The following is a 27,035-nucleotide window of genomic DNA, read 5'->3' as shown; positions in this document are numbered from 1 at the left end:
AAGGGTCATATACCGCTTCGTAAGGGTAATCAAATCAATGCTGCGGAAGAGACAGTAAAGCTGTGCAACTGAGCATAAAGATGTGGTGAAGGTTCTCGCAAATTCTGCCACCGATTGTACGTAGGTGTTTATGATGCATACATAGTATTTGAAGCTTTTGTCATATGATGTAAATATTTTGCCTGTACGTAGTTTGCTTGTATTGTTTTGCCTTTACTAATTCACTTAAATACAGTAAGTATACTGAACCAGTACTGCAGCACTGTTATGTAAGCATAACACTTCCGTTTTGTCCGTGAAACCATTTTTGTGCACTTCAACACTTCTAGTGCCATAAACGAATGTAAATGGACATTATAATTCAGCTTAAGTATGATAAGCCTTGCGTAACATTGGCAGTTTCATTGAACACATAAGAAACTGAAACTACATTTACCAATGATCAATCAAGCGTAGTTAACACTGTAAGGGAACCCCATTTGTTGTGTCATACCTGAAATTCTATGCAAATAACAAATGTGATTTTTGAAGCTTTTAGGGCCACTGTAATATCAGAAGATTCTATGGAATATTAATTTTATTTACGTGCTGAATCATATCATGGAAATTCAGGGGTGGGTAAGTGACTATTCACCATATCTCTGGTAGGATTTCGCCCCTAGCATGCTTCATTCGATGTTTAGATGTTCGTCCTTTGTCTTGAGATTTAGGGTATTCCTACAAGTGAATGACACATTTTCAGGCATTGCTGCTTCATAATATAGCATGGCTAATTAATTTTCCGCTGGCTCGGGAACACAGGCATTTACGTAAACGTGCTATTGCCCAGAGCATGAATGGAAAGAAGTCATTAAAGGACTAAGGTGCAGGAGATAACTTCTGTATTTGGTAGTTAGTTGTGAAGCAAATGAATTCTAGATTGCTTGTTATTTTACATGTTGATGAAGGAGATACTCCGTGCTGATAATTGAGTTAGCCTGTGTATAATATTGCTGTGGGATATAGACATAAAAATGTGACACTGTCAACTGTTTGTGGCTATGCAGTCATATATGTAAAGAAAAAGAAGATAATGCATTTTTTTTAAAGAAGTAATTTTTATTTCAGTATCTTTTTAGTTGTGGTTAGAGTAAGGATAAAGCATATTTAACATTCTTTTACACGCCGACGTACAAAGTCAGAAGTTCAGTGATAATTCAGTCATTCATTTAGTGATTTATTCAGTTCAAATATCTGTGAGTCGATATCCCCATTCGCTTTGCAGACACACAACAGTCTCAGCCCTGGATTGCCCATCCAGCACGTCCAACACTCTCTCCAACGACGAGGCATCGGTGGTATGTCCATTTTATCCACTGTCCACAGTCCCTCACGAATACATTCATTTGGCAGTGAGCCAGTGTCCCTGTCCCATTGCACGCACGCACAGTTACTGGAGTTAAGATTAAAGCATATTTAACATTCTATTACTCGTTGACATATAACATCAGACGTTCAATGATGATTTATTCGTTCATTTAGTAATGTCTTCAGTTTCAATATTTGTTAACCGATGTCCCCATTCACTTTGCAGACACGCAACAGTCTCAGCCTTGATTTTCTCTGAAAGCACATCCCACAACCTCTAAACCGACGAGGCATCGGTGGTATGTCCATTTTATCCAGTGTCCACAGTCCCTCACGAATACATTCATTTGGCAGAGAGTCAGTGTCCCTGTCCACATTGCACACACGCACACTTATTGGAGTTGCGTAAGATTAAAGCATATTTAGCATTCTTTTACATGGCGAGGTACAAAGTCTAAAGTTCAAAGATATATTATTCACTCATTTTGTAATTTATTCAGTTCAAGTATTTGTGAGCCCATGTCCCCATTCAGTTTGCAGACACACAATAGTTCTAGCCCCCAAATTCTCTGTCCAGCACCTCCAACGCCCTCTCCAATTACGAGGCACTGGCGGGATGTCCTCATCTTGAATGCACTTAGTGGGTAGCGAGGCGGTGTGCCCGGCCACCGAGTGGGCGTACTACGGTCTTCTCCCCGACTTTCTCCGCCCAGCACCTCCGACACCCTCCATGGCGGCGAGGTTGCGGCGGGATGTCCTCGTCATACCCCGTCACAGGCGGCTCATGGATCTCGGCGGTCGTCACAATCATCCAGCCATCGTTCACCTGCACATAAGAACAATTCTTCACATTGAAATACTTAAAACTTTAATCATCAAAAGTAGCAAAAAATGTCTACAGGTATTGTGTTGGAGGAAGCGTACATTTAGAGAGCTCAGCTTTCTGTTTTGAATGTGACAGAAAGAAAGGGAAGAGGCTTCAAGCATTATCACTAACGGTGTCAAGGGTCAGACTTATTATCTTCAAGGGTTAATTAAACTTGTACTACTGTAAATTGGTCTGAATTGGTTATGTTGGATGTAATCTCACTCATTCATTACTGGCGAGTTATTATAGAAGTTTTGCCTTCAGTGCTGCCTTACCTTCCCTATGACTTTGCCGCAGTCTCCATCAACAGCAGCAGGCGGTGGCCGGGTCTTCTCCGCCTGCGCTGCCAGCGGCACCAACTCGTCCACGTCTGAGCGCAGCAGCCAACGAGCGGCGCTCATCCTCTGTGGGAGATTTGTTTCTAATGTCTCAATTTATTCATTTGTTGGCTTTGGTTTGTTTTCTACCGTTTATCTAAAGTCTAGTATTTTCTGGCTGTTTACTCGCGACATAAAATAAAAATTAGTATAATGTCAGTGTTATCAAAGGCGGTAGTCGTGCAATATTCAGCAAGTGGACGAAAAGGCCTCAGTTTTGACAGGACACCGTTGAATTGTCTTCAGGCGGTCATAAAGTAACACCAGCGATGGCAATTTGACTTATGTGTGACGCTAGAGTCCGGAACAGCGCGACTGCTACGGTCGCAGGTTCGAATCCTGCCTCGGGCATGGATGTGTGTGATGTCCTAAGGTTAGCTAGGTTTACGTAGTCCTAAGTTCTAGGGGACTGATGACCTCCGATGTTAAGTCAGAGCCACTTGAACCAATCAACCTTATGTGTGGATGGAATATACGTCGTAATTAGTATAGCTATTCAGCCGATACACTGTATAAATTAGTTTTTCAAGCCAAATCCTACGAACTCTTAACGGTCATACGTCGGTATGGCTCTATATAATTTGTACAATAATTGTACCAGAATTTAGAGGGAACCTTCAAACGTTGTATTAGCATGTGTCGTACTTGCTGTAAACTACACGACTGCCGGCCGACTTTACTGCCATCAGAAACCAGTTTAAGGAGACTTTTCCCTACATGCTGTAAATTCTCAAGGAGTTGTTGTAGAGAGCTCCAATAGTACCATAAGACATTACAAGTCAGATTAGCCTAGTGAGCTTTTTGGTTTACTTGAAAAGTAAAAGTTATTTTTTACTATAAATGTTCTATGTAATCTTTTTTAAATAAGAGCAATACCTTCCTGTATGAAGAATTCTCATTAGACGATTGTGTATCCAACCCCTCAACAGTTCAAATTCAAGCAGTTTTTCCACGCTGTACTATTTATAACTACGAATAAGATAGTTTTGCTAACTCCAGAAGTGGTTGCAGGAATCAGTGATGTATGGTTAATTATCTTATTAAGCTTTAAATGGCTGTACCTTACTCATATTGTTGTGTTTTAAATACATTTCGGAATTCCTCACCTCTGGTTTTCCAACTAAATCTGCGTCTATCAGATCTCCGTAAAAGTCGTCATCTGCCCTCCTCCCAGATCGGAGGCAGAACACGCCAAAAAGCCTCCGGAACATCTGCGAAGCAAAAATCAAAATCACACATCAAATGTTGAGTTGAGCTTAAACATTAGTCCAGTAGAATTTCAGTGCGACCCTTGTGGACTTCTGGGCAATCAGAAAATTTGGAATGAGGATAGGGCGAGGGTCCTACGAAGACTTCCTACTGTAGACAGTTTGCGGTATCCAGATGAAACCACTAGAATCGTCAATATCTACGATAATTTAGGACAAAGTATAACGATTTTAGGTAGTACAATGATAGACACAGAATCAGTGAGTAGGCTCTGTGGAGTTGGGGTGGGGCTAATGTTGGCGAGCAGAAGAGGCACAAAAACTGGTATCGGACAAGTGTTAAGCCAGATGAATCACTGTGTGAGGGTTTCACTCTGCGTTTCCAAACTTCTCACGAACGATACACGTGATGTCATGGAACAAAATCCAGCGTTATAAGTTATCCACGGGTATGCTTTTCTTTTTCTTTCCCGTTTCTTCTCTGTTCTTCACGTCAGCTGACTCCGAAAGGACAAACTAAGGTTGACACTAGTTCCTGTTGCTGGATGTATTCGTGCCCTCCCCACATATTACCACACACACTTCACTCTACCAGTTTAAACGCAGTTGCACATGGCCTATCAGCAGTTTTCTCGTAATCCGAGCCCAAAGAAAGACACCGGTGGCTAAAGTACCAAATACCCGGCAACCCGGCCACCTCTTCATAATAAATAACGGTGTACGCCATGGCGTATATCTTGTCCCAAGGACGAGCAGGAATAGTCCAGAAAGACTGAAGTATGATTTGTGCTTTATTCGGCTATATACGGATATAGATTATCGTTCATCCATATTAACTAATGGAATTTCGCATCTGAATAGGAAATGGTGGTCTGCTGCCACATAGTTATCCGATTCTTCAAACGACGAAAAGGTATCCACAGTTTCTCTTTCTATTGTCGGATGCTTCTTTCCGTGGAGGTAAGTCGCAACAAACTCTAAAAGTTCTGCATGGGACTAAACGAGAAGGACTGACGTTTAGCCGTATGTATCTTTCGATTACGGCATCTATGCTACAGCCTGTTAAATCTAGTCTCAAATGAAGTAGCATGGGATGCACTTATTGACCTCCCTTTCCAAGCGTGTCCCAATTGTTACTGTGAGTGTTCGTAGTGTTTCCCTAAATCTCCATAAACTTTAAACGTTAAGAATGACCAAGAAGAGAAGAAAATGATATTTTCCGCAAGATACATGCAGAAGAATGCAATAAATTATTAACTTAGGTGAAGAGAAGCCGAAATACCCTGAAACATACCACTGATCTCTGCTGTGTTCCCAATAGAATGCTTGAAATCGAGTAAAAAATTTGACACACACAAGAGTAAGAAAAACAAAACCATTAATTAAATACAATTTAGTGTATAGTATATCGTGTTTTTAATCGGGCAAAAAAGTATAAAATAATTTCTTGTAAGCCCAAAAAGATTCCTAACATGACACAGGTAGTCTTGAAAACATCTGATTATGAATTACTAATGTCTATGAAAATTACTGTAAATTTAAAACAAGAACATAGGAGCGCATATGATAGTCAGGAGATGAACTATTCATGCATCAGCTATACGCCGCTTGCGCCCCACGTTTTTGATTTTACATCTTAAAAGTATTTTCACACTTATTGTAAAACAGCAATCACAGATTTTGAAGACTGTCTGTATGTGGTTAGAAATCGGCATGGGGCTCCTAGAAATTATTTAATACTTTTTAGTTCGATTTAAAAACATAGTAGGTTAAAAATTTACTTTCATTTAGCTTATTATTTTCTCCTTATACTCTAGTCTGCGTTACATTTTTCACTCGATTTCAAACATTTTGATGAGATGACAACAATGAGGTATATTTCAGATTAATACCTCGTTTGTTCACCTGAGACAACCAGTTTATCGTTTATTCCAGCGTTTATCTCGCGATAAGATCGTAAAGGAGAAAAACTGAGAGATTCAGGTAACATGGAAGCTAATTGGCAATGGCCCTTCCTGCGACCCACTCACTACAGAACGTCGAAAAAAATGGGCGAGATAGGAGTGGCACACGAATTACCCTCCGCCAGACACCAGATAAGATAGCTCGTTAATATTGCACTCTCATCCACTCTGAACTACACTGGAAGTTTCAGATCTGTAACTTGTCAGCAGCTGTGATCTACGTAGAAAGTTTAAAAACTCTGTGGTCGGGAGAGACAGTGGTAAAGAAAGTACTCACGAGACAAAAGAAAGAGATTTCTTATGCCATTGTCATCCAGTTATGAGCTATGATGATAGTTTCAAGTCTCTAGTACATCGGAAAGTTAATTTAGAATCAATTTCAAAATGTATACTGAACAGACATACAGACAAGTAAGCTACCCAACAGCAAAGCTGAGAAAAGTGGCTCCTTTGTGGCGATAAGATGTTACAGAAACATGCTGTTACTCAACGAAACCAGACAAGTATTTTATGCCCATATGTTACATCGTGTGTAAGAGTCAGAAGCAGATAAACGTGTGACAACTATGTACCGCTGACATGTTTGAGACTAGATGTGTGCCTGTATGTAACGAGGCTTTTATTGGCTAAATAAATAACCCGTTGTATTAGTGTTCCTGGGAAAAAATGCAACACCAGGGAGGACGATTTCATTATGCAATGAAATCTGTGTAGTGTATGAGAGAGAGAGAGAGAGAGAGACAAGAGAGACAGAGACAGACAGAGGGAGAGAGACAGAGATAGAGAGAGAGGCAGAGAGAGAGAGAGGCAGAGAGAGAGAAAGGGATGGATAGTGGGAGGGAGAGGGGGAGAGCGAACAGACAGACTAAAGCCTTTAACTGGGTCCCGCGAGACGTGCTCGGATGGCTCGACTGGAGGCAGGAGTATCCCCGTAAGTTACAGCTGAGGCGATTAGTCAATGTCAGGTACACGAATTCAGTTTCTTTGGAAAATAGAATCCAATCAACATAGTCGTACTATCGTAGACTGAAATAAACGGTACTCAGACATTTTCCACCATCTTTTCCTGTTTAGTTCTATTTTCTTGTGCATTGAATCAACTAGCAATTTATTCTTAATGTCTGCTCTTCTGAAACGATATCCCCTGGTGCAACCTTCTCATATCCTTTTGCGTGGGAGCAATGGATTAAGAGCCATGGAGTGTAGTAAGTACTGCAAGACTTAGTAAAATCTGTGTCTCTCTCATGGATTTGTTGTTATAGCATATTCCCAATTGTTTCGCATATTTCGTTAAACTTTAGGAACTTGTTACTCATTTTACTGCGTATACAGGAGTGTCGATCTTTATGCCTTAGGTTATTCGTTGTTTCCGAGCCCTGACTAGGACATCCGTGTATAGGTTCCTAAGATCTGGAGGCAGGCCACATTCTTGTCTCACTGCCCATGTTGTTATTTACTTAGACAACATGCTCCCTATTTAGTTTGTAATTTTTCCTCTTTGCAACGAGCTTCAACAGATGTGATCAGAAGCTTTGGGAAGCCCCTTTTTCCACAATCTTCCAGAGCATATTGTCAAATGCTTTTTCATAACTATAAAAGTTATTTCGTCTCTAATTTAAATTTTTTCCACTTCTCTATCAGTTGCCTTAGTCTAAAACATGCTCTCATTACAGGACTGACATTTAGTCTAAACTCATTGTTAAATAAAATATTAAGAAGATAACCAATAGAGCTGTGGACAAAGCGTCAAAAACAAAGATTGTTTCGCGGGGCACGATCACACAACCCAGAAGAGTCACAATAGCTGAGACAAAGAATTGTATAAGCATCCAATTTGTAATCAGTATTTTGAAGATTCCACATATTCTAATTACATAACACATATACAACGTTTTAAACAGCATGTATATACTATGTACAAGTGAGTCCCTCGAATGAGAGGAAGGAATAGGATGATGAGGGGAGGGGGTATATTAGCTTTGCTGTGAAGTTTAGTATGGACCAGAGATTTCACGTCACATGCCGCTAGTCACCAGCCCCCCTTCCGTCTCCCATGGTTTTCTTCGCACTGATACAGAATTTTTACGTGTATCTGGTTGGCAAGACAGGGTGCTAATATCTTGCAAGGGAGATCTTCGGCCCCGACCACTCTTTTCACAGTTGGCTACGCCTATGATCCACAACCAGTAAAATCAAATTGTCAGATTGTGTACGTATATGTACAACTGGTGAATCAAGGATAACATAATAAATTATGTTTCTAATATACGTGTTACGCAGTACGTAATCCGATATTAAGGCGCAGAGCAACGTTGCCGCATAGCCATTAAACCCGCTTCATAACGGAACCATAAAATTATCCGAATTTATAGAATACAAAAACCCATCAGGCTACATCGTTTATCGAAACCGTGTCCGAAGATTTTGTTAAAATACTCTCGTAGACTGAACATCAAATAGAATCTTTGGAAAGGATGTTCTTTTCGGCAAAATGTAGCTGGTACGTTTAAAAAGCCAAATAAGGGTAGATAAGGCCGATTTGATGTGTCAGCCACAGCGTTCAACATAAGTAGTTTGCAGTCGACATCAGCAGCAAAGCATGTTAGTATGGGTGAGAGAAGAGCAAGAGAAGACGCTGACTGGTCACTTACGGTTCCGTACAGCCTCCCACCCAACGCTGGCTTTGTGCGTTCTTCTGTCCGAAGAGTGTCCTTGACGAGCGGTTCAGGTATTCAGTTAATGAGCTTGTCTCGCACGAGAATAGACACTGTAGCACAAAGAACTGGTCAAGCAAAATCACGCAAGCACAGACAATATGTTTGCGCAACACGATTCACAATCGCAATGTTGCTACGCAACTGCCCAGCTCATTTCGTGCGATATTTCATTGTTGAAAAATTCGCCTGGGACATAAGCCGAAGAGTGACGATCGCTTCCGATAGTCCCATAGCACTTTTTCAACCTTTTGTAATACGTGTCTGGTCAGTCACTATCTTAATACCCCAGAATAACTGCAGTACAAAAGTAAAACTTCCATAAACAAGGAGATTTGCAACTTTCAGCACTGAAAGTTAGTATCGAATTTAAAATCTCTCTCTCAGATTTATTATTCGCGTTTTAAGTAAGATCAAGGAATAGTGTGTAGTAGCAAATGCCTCGAACTAAAGCTAATGTTACGATATTATACGTGAGAGCAGCTATGGGCAGGTACCTGCAGAATTATATAACGAGTTTTCTTTAGAAGTAAACAGTGGACTTTACATCCATACCCACATTTTTTCGTTGACTACAATATATAGTTTGGCCAGAGCGGTCCTTCGATCATATTGCAATGAGCTGTATGGTGATGGTGAAGACTGCTAATGAATGTGAAGAGATTCGAAACATCCGCATTTTGTGAAGTTTGAATAACACTGAACTTTTAATTGTACTAACAATGTTTGCATCAGAAAATGACCTAGAACTTTAGAGATTTGTGAGCTGGAGCACTGAGGAGATCTGTGGTTCGTTGGGCTGGGACAACGTCTCTTTTCAGATACTGGAGAAAATTAAGATGGAGTTCGAAAAGAGTGAACGTCGAAAGAGACTAATAAAGATATACAGTGGTTTCAGAGGGACTCTGAACTTCGCGAAGGCAATACATCCAATATGATGGCAAATTAATTGCAAAAGATGGAGCTTTACTGTGAGGCACCGTTGAACTGTGTGTGTAGTATTAAGTACTAGGTTCCATAATGGTTTTCTATCATTATTAATGTCCATGTACACATACGTTTCAACATTTCGAATGTGGGACATTTCGTGATGGTACGAAAGTGTTACAGACATGAGACTTCGCACACAGTTGCTAGGTCAATGTCGTAAGCGAAATATGCAAAATACAGGGACAGAGTGTTATAAGTTTATTATCAACTACGGGAAAATATACGGTTAGAATTAATGGAAAATTTCCAGTACTATTCGTGCACCCGAAAGTGAGTCATAATGAAAAGAGCGTAGTATTGAACAAAACGGTAGAAGAGCTATAAAATTTGTGGAAACCAAATCGCAAGACCTTAGCAATGAAATAGTATCCGAAGGCTGTAATTATAAACCTTCAGAATCCAAAAATAGATACCTACAGGAAAGAACCAGTAAACTGTAAACCATTCCCGCTGCCAGAACTTATAAATACAGTCGTGGACATACTGTTTACTTCTCTTTCTGTTCATTTTCTTTTGTAGTGTTATAAAAACAAACATAAGAATGAAACTTCCAGATCACCACAGACCTACTTAAAAATATTCTGAAATATATTATCGATATAATATTTTCCCCAATTTCCCAGAAACATGAAAACTTTATTTACATTAATGCTGACAAAACTTGCGGAATACAGACTCGTATTTACATAGGTGGGTTGGAACTTAAATAGTGGCAGCTATTTATTCACAACTGATACAAAGGAATACATGTTTGCACCTGTTACTGTCCATCAAAGAAGTCACCAGCGTTGTATAGAACCCGTTGTCAGCGATGTGGAATGCGTAGTATACCGTTAGCAGAGCCTGTTATGCTGATGGTGCGAATGGAGCGGTCTACTGCCTGTCGAACCTCTGAAACAGTTCTCAATCGAATGCCACGAAGTGTTTCCTTCATCTTCGGAATCAAATAAAAGTCACAAGGACTTAAGCCCGACGAGTATGGTGGATGGTACAGTACTTCCCAGTCCCATCGACCGAACACAGCAGCCACAGCTTGCGCTGTATGCGACCGCGCATTGTCGTGCAAAATGACGGGTGGGTTGCGCAGAAAGTGTCGCCGCTTCTTTCACAAAGCTGGTCGCAGGTGATGCTCCAAAAACGAACAGTAATACTGTGCACCGACGGTCTACCGTGGAGGAACGTAATGCGCTAGGATAATACCATCACAGTCGTACACGAGAATCAACATAACTTGAACAGCTCCATTCGCACCATCAAGAGAACAGGCACTGCTAACGGTATACTATGCCTTCCACATCGCTGACAAAGGGTTCTACAAAACGCTGGTGACTGCTTTGACGGACAGTAACAGGTGCAAACATGAAACTCTTATGTATCGGTTGTGAATAAATAGTTGCCACTATTTAAGTTCCAACCCTCGTTCAAATTCTTCTGAAGCTAATCGAGATGAGCATGATAGCCACTGAAAGTTATTGCTTCTTAGAAATGATATCGTAGCAGGTGGGAATTTTTCATCCTCTCCAGCTCTTGCATTCTTGTTTTCGTTGCTCATAACTAGTCGGCTACCGACGTCTGGCCCATGGTCGTTTGTCTTCGCCATCCATCACTGACCACGCAGTTACCAACTTCTTAACACAAGGGAAGAGCTTGGCACAATGTAACTGCAGTTTTACGAAACAATGGGCCGATAATTTATACCAGCGCACACACATAGACCCTTTAGCGGAGGACAGATTCTCTTCAACTTGGTCGATATCTGTACCACAAGCTAGAGTTACAAGCACGATGTGTACGTAGAACCAAGTACACGGGGCTGAAGCTGCTAACATGTTGAAGCTGTGAAATGCTGACATAATCGAACCCATAATTGTACATTTGGCGACAAGGCTCTTATTATCTAAATAAATGTCTTGCTGTATTATCTCCCAAGGTAAAATTATACAGGATAGACGATGAAATTTTTGTTCTGCAACAGAATGTGTGTTGTTGTTGTTGTGGTGGTGGTGGTCTTCAGCCCAGAGACATGTTTGATGCAGCCCTCCATGCTACTCTATCCCATGCATGCTTCTTTATCTCCAAGTAACTGCTGCAACCTACATCCTTCTGAATCTGCTTAGTGTATTCTTCTCTCGGACTCCCTCTACGATTTTTACTCTCCACGCTGCCCTTCATCCGCAGCTCGTGGTCTAGTGGCTAGCGTTGCTACCTATGAATCACGGGGTCTTGGGTCGATTCCCAGCTAGGTGGGGGATTTTCTCTGCCTGTGGACTGGTTGTTTGTGTTGTCCTCCTCATCCTCATCTTTTTTGACAGTGCCTAGATTGGACTGTGTAAAAGATTGGGACTTTGTACGGGCACTGATGACCGTGCAGTTGAGGACCCCACGAAAAAAATATCATCCACGCTGCCCTCCAATACTAAATTGGTGCTCCCTTGATGCCTGAGAACATGTCCTACCAATTGATCCCTTCTTCTAATCAAGATGTGCCACAAATCCCTCTTCTCCCCAATTCTATTCAGTACCCCCTCATTAGTTACGTCATCTGCCCATCTAATCTTCAGCATTCTTCGGTAGCACCACATTTCGAAAAATTCTATTCTCTTCTTGTCTAACCTGTTTATCGTCTATTTTTCACTTCCATACATGGCTATTCTCCATGCAAATACTTTCAGAAATGACTTTCTGACGCTTAAATATACCCGATTTAACAAATTTCTCTTCCTGCCATTGCCATTCTACATTTTCTATCTTCTCTACGTCAACCACCGCCAGTTATTTTGCTCCTCAAATAGCAATACTCGTCTACTACTTTAAGTGTCTCACTTTCTAATCTAATTCCCTCAACATCGCCCGATTTAATTCGACTACATTCCATTATCATCGTTTTGCTTTTGTTCACGTTCATCTCATATCCTACTTTCAAGACACTGTCCATTCCGTTCAACTGCTTTTCCATGTCCTTTGCTGTCTCCGACAGCATTACAGTGTCATCGGCAAACCTCAAAGTTTTTATTTCTTCTCCATGGGTTTAAATTTCTGCTCGAATTTTTTTCTTTTATTTCCATTACTGCTTGCTCAATAAACAGATTGAATATCACCGGGGATAGGCCACAACCCCGTTTCACTCCCTTCCCAACCACTGCTCCCCTTTCATACCCCTCGAGTCTTATAACTTCCATCTGGTTTCTGTACAAGTTGTAAATAGCTTTTGGCTCCCTGCATTTTACCTCTGCCACCTTGAGAATTTGATAGAGAGTATTCCAGTCAACATTGTTATATGCTTTCTCTAAGTCTAAAAATGCTAGAAACGTAGGTTTACCTCTCCTTAATCTACCTTCTAACACAATTCAAAGGATCAGTATTGCGTCCAACATTTCTACGGAATCCAAACTTATCTTCCCCGAGGTCGGCTTCTACCAGTTTCTCCATTCGTCTCTAAAGAATTAGTATTTTGCAGCCGTGACTTATTAAGTTGATAGTTGGGTAATTTTCACACCTGTCAACACCTGCTTTCTTTGGGATTGGAATTATTATATTCTTCTTGAAGTCTGAGAGTATTTCACTTGTCTGATACATCTTGCTCACCAGATGGTAAAGCTTGGTCAGGGCTGGCTCTCCCAAGGCTATCAGTAGTTCTAATTGAATGTTGTCTACTCCCGGGGACTCTTTCGACTTCAGTCTTTCAGTGCTGTGTCAAATTCTTCAAGCAGTATTATATCTCCTATTTCATCTCCAACTTACGTGTATGTAAAAGAGAGAGAGGGTGGGAAAGGGGGGGGGGGAGTGATCTAATCAAACCGTGGTAAAAAGCGGAGATTTTCTTGTGATGCGTTAGATATGTTCAGAGCTGCTCCTTGTTCCGCTATGTCGTGCCAACTGACAACTTGTGTGGCTACGACTCAGAAATACCAGAAACAACACTGAAGTTGTCCAAGGCAGCACTGAACGAAAATTAGGAAAGGGAAAACTTCATAGACCACGACCATACTACACAGAATATTCACTAGCAAGAAACACATCTGGTCGTGAAAGACTTCATTCTTTGATAAAATTCTGAATGTTCCCTGTAATTACATAACAAAGTAACGCAGATGATGCTGTTATCTACAAGAAAATTGCACTGATTTGCGAAAGAATCTGCAGAGAGTTAATGAATGGTACATGGGCTTGTGGTTGACTATGAACACAAATACATGTAACATATTGCGCATGCGTAAAAGACGGAATCCATTATTTTAGAACTGTACCATTGATTATAAATTGACATATTTTGTCCAGTTAAAAGTTCTATTATATCAAACATCATAAGATATGGATGCTTCGAGTCTGTTCATATTCATCAGTAAAAATTAATTCATGGTTCATTAAAAAATGATGCAAAGTGTGGCATATTATAGTCATCCACCAGATATGGGTATTCCTATAAGCAGATTTCTTGCTTTTAAAGCAAACTTATTACACAATTTTGGAGGCACCCAGGTTGTAGCTGCTCTCAGATATAATGACTTCCACTAGCACACTATCGCCTTACGTTGCTTAATATGTAAATGTTTATTTAGAGCAACCTTAAGCGCAACTACGACATGAAACGAACAGTAGCAAACTCAGATGCCAGACTGAGATTCATAGAACGAACCCTTAAGGAAATGTAGCTCACCCTCGAATCGAGATACTTACAATTCACTATTCGACCAGTTCTTGAATATTTTTCATCACGCTGGGAATAGCAGAAGAGTGGTGCACTTCGTCACAGGATTGTTTAGTCGGCGCGAGGGCGCTACCAAGACGCTCTTCAAACTCCAGTGGCATACGGTACAAGAGAGGCGTTGTGCATCACAGAGAGGCTTACTACTGGAATTCCGAGAGTGTGCTTTCCCGGAAGAGTTGGACAATATACATACTTCCTCCCACGGACATCTCAAGAAAAGAGCACACAGGCAAATTTCGCGAAATTAGAGCTAATGTAGAGGTTTATCGATAGTCATTTTTCCCTCGCGCCTTTTTCGAGTGGAATAGGGACTGCGGAATCAATTTGCGGTACCAGAAGAACCCTCTTCCACCACCATCAGGTGGCTTGCGGAGTGGTGATGTAGATCAAGAAGACATATACTAAGTACTGACGATACATAATATGTGCATATCCTTGATGTGTGGTAGGAATGGAGAGAGAAGGGACGGGATAGGCAGCTCATGTTAATGTAGCAGTGAAGGGTGAAACGACAGAGATTTGATGACACATGCCGATTCCATGTTCCTATTTATTTCAGACTTACGCAACAGTTTTCCGTATGAGTAGTTGGCGATGGAGGATTCATTTCAAGAAGATAATTGGTTTCTAAGTGGGAAAGCTGCCTCCTTCCTTTCCCCTTTGGGTACGCCCGTGTCAAAGATGTAGAAAAAGCAGTTTTATTCATATATTTACTGCCAGTGACTCGCATATTGTCACACGGTACTATAAACGAAGGGAAATTAGGGAAAAATTCGTGTAGTCGCAAATGTTTTTACAGAGGTAGGATTGTTTGCAATGGACAAAAAACAAAAAAAATCGTAACGGGAGGGTGTGAAGTTGAGTTCAAAAGAGGGTTTTTTATATTTTATATTTTATTTGTACCGAAAAGGTTTCTCATACCAAAATGAGACCACACTAAATTTCCTATAAAACGAGTGCTGTTATTTTATTCTCTAGCGTTAATAGTTTGCATCGGGAAGCGGGTGGAAGTATTGCAAGTATTAAGGAATCAACTCTGTTTTGGGGCTGTAACGATATGGAGCAGAGCGGCGAGGTTGGAAGTGTGAGAGACGGTAGGTCGCCAGTCATATACAGTCATATATGTCACTCCTTCATAGGCTTGCAAAATTAGTGGTAAACATGCGATTCCCTACTCTCTCTCCACACCATAGCGTCACAAGAGGCAGTTACACGGTCACTCACAAACTTATACCGATCTTTCCGTAGCTCACACACATACCCGGGAGGCGTTTATTTGCCACAAACTGGGTTAACATTACATGAACTACAAATATGGGTTATTAATAATGCTTACGCAAAAACTTACAGACAGAACTGACACCAGTCTCTGCACGTTGTTCTATGCTGCTAGAGGGGAAATTGATTCTAGTAGCTATAGCTTTCTTCTGGGAAAGGCAGGACAGCTGTTCGTTCCTCAGTTTACAGACTCTACCTACCCGGCACTGCTTGTCCACTTCTGTTACGTAAGTGGACTGAGCCAGTGTTTATGTAGCGGTGTAATTTTCAGTTAATTACGCGAGAACTGATGTGCAGTTTTCAAGTGACCTGAAGCACACTGAAGACCCTGTCCTAAGTATAACCATCCGTCAGTATGCGTTCGACAATATCAGATTCATTATCCACTCTATCAATGGCTGGGATGCTTTTCAGAGTATCAAGTATATCAAAGACATCTTCAAAATCGTACCTCTCGCAACGTCTGAAGCGGCCCAATTGCCGAAATTTATTCTGTCTGCAACAGACTTAGGTGTTACAGAATTTCAGCTATTTCAACGAAAGTCAGGCAAGGCTGTACAACAGCTTACTCCAGATCACTTGAATTTGATCAGTTCCGTTCCATTAGATACATTCGAACTCACCTTACAAGGAATGCTGTGGATTTGTGGTAAGTGGCTCCATTCAGCACAGCCCATTTTACAAGCCATAGATATTCTTGACTGAAAGAAATTTCGGTAGTCTGCCAGTAACACGATGAGTGAAGAGAGAATTGCAATAACTTTCTGTTCATCCATTAATTCACCATTGACTACGAATTGATTACACGGCTTCACAGTACGATGACAACGACAAAGCAACAGCAAGGTGCCAAGTTTACCAATCCTATTCTTTCCCCACCAACACTATATAAGCTACGGACAACTTCATACTGCAAATTAAACACTTCTCACCCATTGTTTATAGGAACATATTTTACACAAAACCTGTGTCAATATCTGTCAATAAGTACTTATTTAATAAACATAGAGTAATTCCACTGTATAAACACGAGTGCAATGAAGCTACACTACTGGCCATTAAAATTGCTACACCAAGAAGAAATGCAGATGATGAACGGGTATTCACTGGACAAATATATTATACTAGAACTGTCATGTGATTACATTTTCACGCAATTTGGGTGCATTGATCCTGAGAAATCAGTACCCACAACAACCACCTCTGGCCCTAATAACGGCCTTGATACGCCTGGGCATTGAGTCAAACAGAGCTTGGATGGCGTGTACAGTTCATCAAGAGTAGTGACTGGCGCATTGTGACGAGCCAGTTGCTCGGCCAGCACTGACCAGACGTTTTCATTGGTGAGAGATCTGGAGAATGTGCTGGCCAGGCCAGCAGTCGAACATTTTCTGTATCCAGAAAGGCCCGTACAGGACCTGCAACATGCGGTCGTGCATTATCCTGCTGAAATTTAGGATTTCGCAGGGATGCGACCATCATGATGCTGTAAACAGAACATGGATTCATCCGAAAAAAATGACATTTTGCCATTCGCGCACCCAGGGTCGTCGTTGAGTACACCATCGCAGGCGCTCCTGTCTGTGCTGCAGCGTGAAGAGGGTAACCGAAGCCATGGTCTCCGAGCTGATAGTCCATGCTGTTGCAAACGTCGTCGAACTGTTCGTGCAGATGGTTGTTGTCTTGCAGACGTCCGTGTCTGTTGACTGCACGATCCGTAACAGCCATGCGGATAAGACGCCTGTCATCTCGACTGCTAGTGATACGAGGCCGTTGGGATCCAGCACGGCGTTCCGTATTACCCTCCTGAACCCACCGTTTCCATATTCTGCTAACAGTCATTGATCTCGTCCAACGCGAGCAGCAATGTCGCGATACGATAAACCTCAATCGCGATAGGCTACACTCCGACCTTTATCAAAGTCGGAAACGTGATGGTACGCATTTTTCCTTCTTACACGAAGCATCACAACAACGTTACACCAGGCAACGCCGGTCAACTGCTGTTTATGTATGAGAAATTGGTTGGAAACTTTCCTCATGTCAGTACGTTGTAGGTGTCGCCACCGGTGCCAACCTTATGTGAATGCTCTGAAAAGCTTATCATTTGCATATCGCAGCATCTTCTTCCTGTCGGTTAAATTTTGCGTCTGTAGGACGTCATCTTCGTGGTGTAGCAATTTTAATGGCCAGTAGTTTATTTTCTGTGCCATCATAAGAGAGCTCGGCAGTAAATGACGGGGAGATTAGTTTGTCTGCAAACTGAATGGCCAGTAGCGCTCGTGGTATAGGCAGTCGCCTTTGCAAGAAGGGCGTTACAAACTGTTGTACAAGATGACTACAACCAGTTACCCGTCTAGCAGTGTGGAAGGCTGTGCAGAGACTTACGTAGAGTCCCTCCATAGTGTCAACACACCTTGTGGAATAGGTCTGTTTATGAATAAATCTTCTGCTACCCGTCACGATTTTTCTTTATTTACTTTTAGCCCGACGCGTTTCGGAAAATGATACCCATTTTTAAGTGCGTTTTTTTATGTGTGTTATGCCATTTCTGTTGATGTTGCCAATGTGTGAGATATCAACAGAAATGGCGTAATACACACAAAAAAACGCACTTGAAAATGGGGATCATTTCCTGAAACGCTTCGTGCTAAAAGTAAATAAAGAAAAATCGTGACTGCAAGCAGAAGATTTATTCATAAACAAACCTATTGTTTTTACAGTCGCAAGCTTTCAAAAACAGTTTATAATGGATCAAATAACATTTTGTGGAAAATAAACACTGCTATGGGCCTTCTGAATCGTCGTGCAGTTGCTTCTTCTGAACTAGTAAAGTACAGGAAGAGTGCGTAGGATTATTGTCTGGTACCTCTTCAGTCTGCTAGACCTACGAACGAGGGAGTGCTTGACCATATGCAGGCGTCCTGCATTTGCTCACGCGTTTACCATTCACCCTCTCGCTCTTCCCCCACCCTGTCACTTCACCGGAAAACAATTCATCCCTTAAATCAGTTCTACTGGACTCATATTTGGTACGTCCCTTTAATTTTTGTTCTTAATCAACTTCATTTAACAATAAATGTTAATTTTATACCACCAGTCATTATTTTCAGTAAACTACAGTCATCTTTGTCTGAAACCGTGGATTTCGAGTTATTTAAGAAAAACAAGAAATTCACCTTCAAGTCCCCCAGACCGTCTAGCTGACAACCCAACGACCTGGATTTTAAATCTTATGTTCGTGGCACTCTCTCCTACTTATGTACAGTAATTTGCAACTAAACGAATTTTTTCCCCAGATCGTCCCCTTTGGGCTTCATTGCTTGGGCTAAGAACGAAATAAAGAACCTTGATATTCTGCACAATATATAGAACTTAAGGTTATAAAGTTTCCTGATACATAGCAGAACATCGTCGGAGGACCGCGAATAAATCAGCATGATAATGCAAACGAAAACCCCATCAGCATTTATTGAACTATAAGAACACATCGTGGTACGACAAAAACCAGAACAATATCCACAGTTTTGTAAAAATGCTTATTTCTTAGTTTGATCCCCAACTCGGATCACTGGAAAGGATCGCTTTTCTGTTCGGTAGAATGTAGTTGGTACGCCTTTTGGCCTTTGGAAACCAGCTAGTATGATTATCGGCTTGTGGTGTACGAAAAGATACCGTTCGAAATACCGCCACCTCACTCTAGAAGTCCTCGCCAGTAAAAAGGGTATATGATATTTAGTTTGTGGGGCGCTCAACTGCAAGGTTACCAGCGCCCAAAAAGTGTATAGTTGCTGCGTAGGAGGGCAGCTTACAAGAACTCCTAGTATAGTAAACCTCACATGATCAATGCGCTTCATTCCTATCTGTCACGTAAACATTATCACCATATTTCTTCCAGGATTCTCTAAACCTTTTGGAAAGCATCCTGTTAAAAATAAGGTTAAGGTTTCTCATACTGTCCTACCGTTAATGCACCACGTAGGCGATCTGTATCTTTTGCTGACGTACCACGTAACACAGCACGAATGTTGTCGGTAATGCCTCCACTATTGAGTAAATATTCCTATCTTGTTCTTCTGCTGGAGATGATGGAATCTCAGGGACTCACAGCAATTATTCCATGCTTTGAAAAGTTATTGTTACTGCGATTATCAACCTTTTCAACAGCTGTCAATAGAGGGAGCCATTTCTTATGGCTGTGCAACACTTGTTCTTTGTAGTCGCCGCGCGGGGTAGCCGTGCGGTCTCAGGCGTCTTGTCGCGGTTCGCGCGGCTCCCCCCGTCGGAGGTTCGAGTACTCCGTCGGGCATGGGTGTGTGTGTTGTCCTTAGCATAAGTTAGTTTAAGGGCACACATAAGGAATCAATGCTAAAACGAGCAAACGTCAGGTACACTTTCTGAAGTAACTAATGGAGATAAAGACCTGAAACTTTTACAGTGTACAGCTGAAACATCATTCTCAAATGACATAAAAAATGGTCAACGTATTTTATATATTTCATGAGCAATCATTTTTTTGTTCTATAAGACAAAAAATTAAAACTTTTCTAAACACCTTGGAGCTTGTAAATCTGTTATTTTTATCACCACTGGTCTATTTCTTTATCTAATTAATCATCGTTGTATTAACAAGAGATACTGTAAGCCTGATGTCTGTAGCAGTCATAGTTTTGAGAAAAATTTTCCAGAAGGTCAAAAATGTAGTTTTGAAAAAAAATGGTATTAAAGTTTTACGTGCAAGAAAGTAATGTACAATAGCATACAGACATACTTTTAAAACATTCCAGGGCTATGCTGTGGCTCAGCTTCTTGATCTTTATCTTCTTTTCTTTGATCTTCTGGCTATCCTGGCCTCCTTGGTAGCATTTCCTGCAGAAATATCAGCATAACGGATACGGCCCATGTCATTCTTTTTCAGTCCCCTTTCAGTATTGATACCATCCTTTGTTCCCAAGAGTCTTAATACATCAGTTTTCTTTGACACACCAGCATTGAAGCACATCACTGCATCGTGAACACCAAATTTTAGTGTTTCTTTTCTAACGAAAACAGTTTTTGGTAGCCTTGTCCAAATGACAGAATTCAAACTTTCATTTGGGTTTTGTGTTTTTCCATGGAGACGCTTTTTCAAGAGCTCTTGCTGGCTAAGGTCTGTGAAAATGGGTATCACAGCTAGCAGGATTTTTTCTGGAACTGAATGTTTGTGCTTATAGCTGGAAGATGTAGCTGGGTTGTTGAATTTGCATCAGCTGTCAGGTCCCCGTTGGCAAAGGTTATGTTGTGGTTCCTCATCTGCTGAAATTTTATGAAAGAACATAGCCCAGATGGCTCTCCTCATTGGTTCTACATTGTTGCAGTTATTTCTAATGGCCATACCATAATAAGTCTGGATCCTTTCTATTTCAGCCTTTGTCAGGCCCCTTTTACCATCTAACTTTTTTTCCTTACATATCTTTAGAAATTGTGATCCCATTCTTTTCTGTACATGTCCTATACATTCCAGTTTATTAATTTTGTCTCTAGGCCCATAAGGTTTATCTTCTACCACTTTCTGATAAGCCTTACTGTCCCCGTCACCAAGATAGTCTGTATAGAGGATACCTCTTGACTGCACAGACCTTTCGAAAATATTAGCAACACCAGCCACTTCCATGCCTCCACTAGAACCATCATAGTCCTTTTTGCACATATGTTGTATAGTGGAATTTTTGCTACAGATGTCACAGAACTTAGTAATAATTTCAATATCCAGAACCTTCCCAGTACCAAAGAAGTTGCTGACACAATGATATTTAGGGATGTTTGCCCACGTTTCTGCCAACTGCCATCAAAACCAGCAGAAATTTGCCTTGGGTCAGATTTCGTATCACTCAACTGAACTGCTCCTTTGGGTGCTTTCAACATCGTAGATTCACTTACCTCATCTACAACTGCAGCAATAGTCTTGTTGTAAACATCAAACTTTCTTGGAGGTGGAGAAATGTTCATCACTGCACAAAGAACAGCACCTGCAGTTCACCCTTTTCCAATAGATCTAAGTGCATACGCTAATCTTATATTGTTTTCATACAATCTGCTTCTTGTTACGTGGAATGACATTGTATTGGCAGTACAGCTACATTCCAAACATGTCAAAACTAAATTACAAACAATTCCCTTCGTTTTCGCCACATCTTCGTCCAAAGTAACGTTTCCACCACAGTATTTACAATTTGTGTGTTTTTCGATAAGTTCATGTAATAACCTCACGGAAATCAGAATGTTTGTGTCAGTAACAACAGAAACACTGTTCTCACCACATATTGCACTGTCACGCATTTGAGAGGCACTTGGAAAACCGGCAGCACCTAGAAGCTTCTTGATCGAAGCACTGACACTCGCACTGACTTCACTTTCAATATTATTTTCTGCCCTCTGTTCAAAACTAGCAGTTTCGCGATTTATTTTTACATATTTATTCCCACGAAACTTAGGCTTATATCCAAACTTCCTTATTCTACCCATTGTATTATAACGTTTCACAAAATCATTACATTTGTATCACCAAAACGTAAACAACGAGGATGAAGAAACTGACAAACGATAGTCGACAATGCAGAAAGGCTGGCAAACATCAGAATAACACTTCTCTCTTGCAACCTAAATAAAGAGTATTTATATCCGTAGAACATAAATGATTGTTGTAGTAAGTCAATGCTAACTACTGGGCAAGACAGCAAAAATGGACGTGGCGCTAGTTACCATACTTCACGAACAAATTAATAACTCCGAATCTAATAATCAGATTTGTATGAAACAAACGGCATTTTGTAGCCAAATAATTGGAGCATAGATTAAGATTTTAAAAAAATTCGATTCTTTTGAGCCTGTTCGCGACTGTGTCCCCTTAAGTCAGATTAAGTTGCGCGTAAGCCTATGGACCGATGACCTCAGCAGTTTGGTCCCATAGTCCTTACCACAGATTTCCATTCTTTTTTTTTTTTTTCTTTTAGTCGATAAAGCTTCATCGTCTGTTTCTGGTTTCTGATTCATGAAGTTAATGAATGGTAAAACAAAGTTCCATGTCTCCGTAAGACCATGTTCTTTCTTTGTATATCTCAGTTTTTTATCTCAGTCAACCATGGAAGGTGGTGGTCCGTTTTGTTGTGGAAACGTTATGAAAATATTCTCCAATTCCCTTTTATCTGTTGCAAATAATCAGAACGTCAAACAAACGGTCCATCATCCGCACCAACAAGTACCTCTTTACCCGACTGTACTACTAATTAAATATTACTTACCTTTTTATCATAGTGCTTGAAAGATTTACAAGTACCATGGTCAGTTTTTCTGGAAGACGTTCGTGCCTTTTGCCAAATAATAAGCAACAATTTGAATTACCAACGCTGCAGTTTCTCTTGTTGTGTGTGTTCTGACTGTTAGGATGTGGATGAAAACGGTTAAAATCGGCCGTCTCGTGGACAGTATGTTTCGAATTAATTGTCTGGAACCGTACGCAACAGAAGGGATGTAAAGCCGGAATAAGCTCGTGCCTTTTTGTAAGACTAGAAACACCAAGTCACGAACGTCACTTCTCACCCGAAAGGGAAAAATTATGAAACATTAATAGAAAAATCATGTATGAAAGGGAATATCATTGTTAGTTAAGGAATGGGTAAACCAAACATCAACGATATATAAGTATGACATTGTAAGATAATTTTAATAAATCATAATATTATATGTTTAATAATAATAGTATAAGTTTATTCATTAACATTTTGACAAATTACATAACATAGTTCGCATCGAAAACCTTGGTATTTTCTAGTTCATTTGCAAACCGCATGTTAATGGAAAAAAGTGTGCGTGGTGTGCATTCATACTGACTGGAATATCTAAAGAATTTCCATCTTGTTTTATGACACTGCTTGTACGTACCCACGCCACATGCGATGGTGCAGTGTCGACTGACCCAGTGCACTCCTCGCCAAATCTGCTGGCAACAGGTACTGATGACTCTCATCATGGCGGCGATGTCCGATGGGTGTCCCTGACGACGCTGACGCCGACGGGACCATCGTTGGCGACATCACATGCCGTGCTGCTGATCTCACCGATGCTGCTGCCATCGTATTCCTCCACCTGCTGCTGGAAAGAAGTAAGCTATCTAAATCCTGCTGCTATGCACACTTACTTCATGTGACAATTCTTCAGAGAGCCACCGCCGATGGACGTCTTCCTGACAGGGTTTGTATGTTAGTTAAATGTCGAGACCTTGATTTCGTATGTAACATTTTCGGTCTCTAGCAATTTGGCATCCGTTTTGTAACCATCCCTGACACAAGCTCTACTTCTGTATGTCTACATCTACATATATACTCCGCTATTCACCAATAGGTGAGTGGCGGAGGACACAATTCGCACCAGAGTCATATTTCCCCCCTCCATTACACTCGCGGATCGCGTGAGAGAAAAACGACTGTCTAAACGCTTCAGTATGAGTTCTAATTTCTCTTATCTTTGAATAATGAGCATTGCGCGATTTGAAAGTTGGTGGTAATAAGATATGCTCTACATCCTCGACGAAGATCGGATTTCGGAATTTAGTGAGCAGTCCCTTCCGTTTAGCGCGTCGTCTACCTGCAAGTGCGTCCCACTTCAAACTTTCTATGAGATTTGTAACGCTCTCACGATGGCTGAATGTACCAGTCCCGAATCTTGCCGCTCTTCTTTGGGCCTTGTCAATCTCCTGAATCAGACCCAACTGGTAAGGGTCCCATACAGGCCAACGATACTCTATGACTGGACGAACTAACGTATTGTAATCAATTTCCTTTCTTGAAGGACTGCATCGCTTCAGATTTCTACCAATAAACCGCAATCTAGAGTTCGCCTTGCCCGTCATTTGGGTAATTTGATCATTCCATTTGAGATCATTTCGAATGGTCACACCCAGGTACTTGACGAATGTTACCGCTGGGCATTTATTTTGTATTCGTACATTAATGAGGATTTTCGCCTTGTTATACGCAGTAGGTTACGCTATTTTCTGTTGAAGACACCCCATTCAGGACATCTACATCTACATCTGCATACATACTCCGCAATCCACCAGACGGTGCGTGGTGGAGGGTACCTCGTACCACAACTAACATCTTCTCTCCCTGTTCCATTCCCAAACAGAACGAGGGAAAAATGACTGCCTATGTGCCTCTGTACGAGCCCTAATCTCTCTTATTTTATCTTTGTGGTCTTTCCGCGAAACGTAAGTTGGCGGCAGTAAAATTGTACTGCAGTCAGCTTCAAATGCTGGTTCTCTAAATTTCCTCAGTAGCGATTTACGAAAAGAACGCCTCCTTTCCTCTAGAGACTCCCACCCGAGTTCCTCAAGCCTTTCCGTAACACTCGCGTGATGATCAAATCTACTAGTAATAAATCTAGCAGCCCGCCTCTGAATTGCTTCTATGTCCTCCCTCAATCCGACCTGCTGGGATCCCAAACGCTCGAGCAGTACTCAAGAATAGGTCATATTAGTGTTTTATAAGCAGTCTCCTACCACATCTTCCCAAAATTCTACCAATGAACCGAAAACGACTATCCGCCTTCCCCACAACTGCCATTACATGCTTGTCGCACTTCATATCACTCTGCAATGTTACGCCTAAATATTTAATCGATGTGACTGTGTCAAACGCTACACTACTAATGGAGTATTCAAACATTACGGGACGACATACTGCTCTCTGTGTCTTAGAAAACTTCCTATCCAACCGCATATGTCTTCGGATAGACGGTAAACGCGCACTTTTTGGAGCAAGTAACAGTGAGGAACTGAGCCGAACGCCTTTCGAAAGTCGAGATATATGGCATCAACCTGGGAGCCGGTATCTAGCGCCTGTTTGAACCATGCACAAAGAGGTGCAGCTGTGCGCCGCATGACCGCTGTTTCCTAAAACCGTGCTGGTTTCTGCAGATGAGCTTCTCAGAGTATAGAAAGGTCATTATGTCTGGACACAAAATAGAAGCAAATCTATTATTTACGGAATAAGTCCACAGACTGGGACTGAGGTGAGACGGCATCCTGAACCTCACCTCAGTTGGACTGGCTCTTCTGCGGGAGGTGTGGAACGATCTGTTTCAGCCTCTGCATTCAGAATGAGCCGCGCAGGATAGAAACTGTCAGCGGTGTGAAAAACCAACCCTTATAACTGAGCGCTGTCGTGCCACTTCTCGTACGGAATGTCGTTCGATAGGGCATGCAGATAGTGGCTCCCCACATATTCAGAGGCAGAGCATAGCGAAGTAACAGGCAGAATGAGAGGTCGCAATGGGGAAACTAAAATCCACAGTGGGGAAAGGAGTGTGAGGCCGGCCCCTACAAGAACAATGAACAGAGTGAAAAGTGGAGAAACCAGTGGGGTGCAAATATAGTCTTAGAAAGAAGTTCAGAGAAGGGACCATCGAAAAGCTAATAGACAGAGGAGCTCAGATTACTACTTTATTTATTTCACAAAATGATAAGCGTGTGCTCAGCCTGCTGTGTTCTAAAGTAAGTGGTTTAGGTGAGAAGATAACCATTTCTGCCAGTACTTGTCTGATAGTTTTGTAGACTGATGGGAGGAAGTATGATTTCGACATTGAGGTGGCGAGGAGATGCAGACCGGATTAGAGTGTCATCTTGGGAACAACTTCCTAAATCGTTTTCAGGCGGTGACTGGTTGTATGATGCGAACTGTGAAATTCAGTGAGACAGCTCATTATTGTGACAGTAATTGTGTACCTCAGTCACGTGGAATCTGTGGTGTACGGCCTCCTAAGCAAGCTCTGGTAGACCCATATACATAGGTGTTAAAAACTAGTATCCCTGCAGAATCGGTGGAAGTATGGGAAACGTTCCCTGGATTGATGCCAAAACTTAGATATCACCAAGACCATAATTTCTTATTAATCCAATTAGCTAGAAATTCGCTCTCGACCAGTTGTAAATCCATGTCAAAAGAAATATAAGTGAAGCGAAAGCAGTATGGAAGAAGAATCAAATACTGGGTGTGTGTTGTTAAATTTCGGTCAGAGAGATGTGAAGATCCCATGTGAATCTACGAGTGGTGAGGCCAGTGGAGACGAAGTAATTGAAAAAGTGGTTCAATATGAGTATTAGTTCAAGCAGAGTAGAAGAAGCAGTTGCCACTGAGAAAAAATCGTGCAATTACACCTTTATTCACGAATCAGTTACAAGGGAAGTTACTGCTTTTGCCTGAGTCAGAAATGAATGTTTTGTACCCACTTCTGGAGGAGTATGTGCGACTTTTCAAGGAACGGCTGCATTTAACAGCAACTGACCTCGCACCTTATGAAATCCCCACTGTAGACACTGGACCGGTCGCTCAGAAACCGTACACACTACGATTTCATCCACAGTCTGTTGTTGAGGAAACTATGCAGCTACAACTGGCTGCAGGAATAATTCAACTTTCTGCCAGTCCCTGCTCAACACCAGTCTTCGTGGTCCTAAGGAAGTCAATCAAATGAGAGGAAACGTATTATCTACATGTTAATACGAGAGCAGTAAATAATGTAATGACCACTGATACTTACCCTC

The sequence above is a fragment of the Schistocerca serialis genome, chromosome 8 (assembly GCF_023864345.2).
Source record: "Schistocerca serialis cubense isolate TAMUIC-IGC-003099 chromosome 8, iqSchSeri2.2, whole genome shotgun sequence".
Lineage (NCBI taxonomy): Eukaryota > Metazoa > Arthropoda > Insecta > Orthoptera > Acrididae > Schistocerca > Schistocerca serialis.
The sequence above is the reverse complement of the archived record's forward strand: the minus strand, read 5'-3'. Positions refer to the sequence as shown.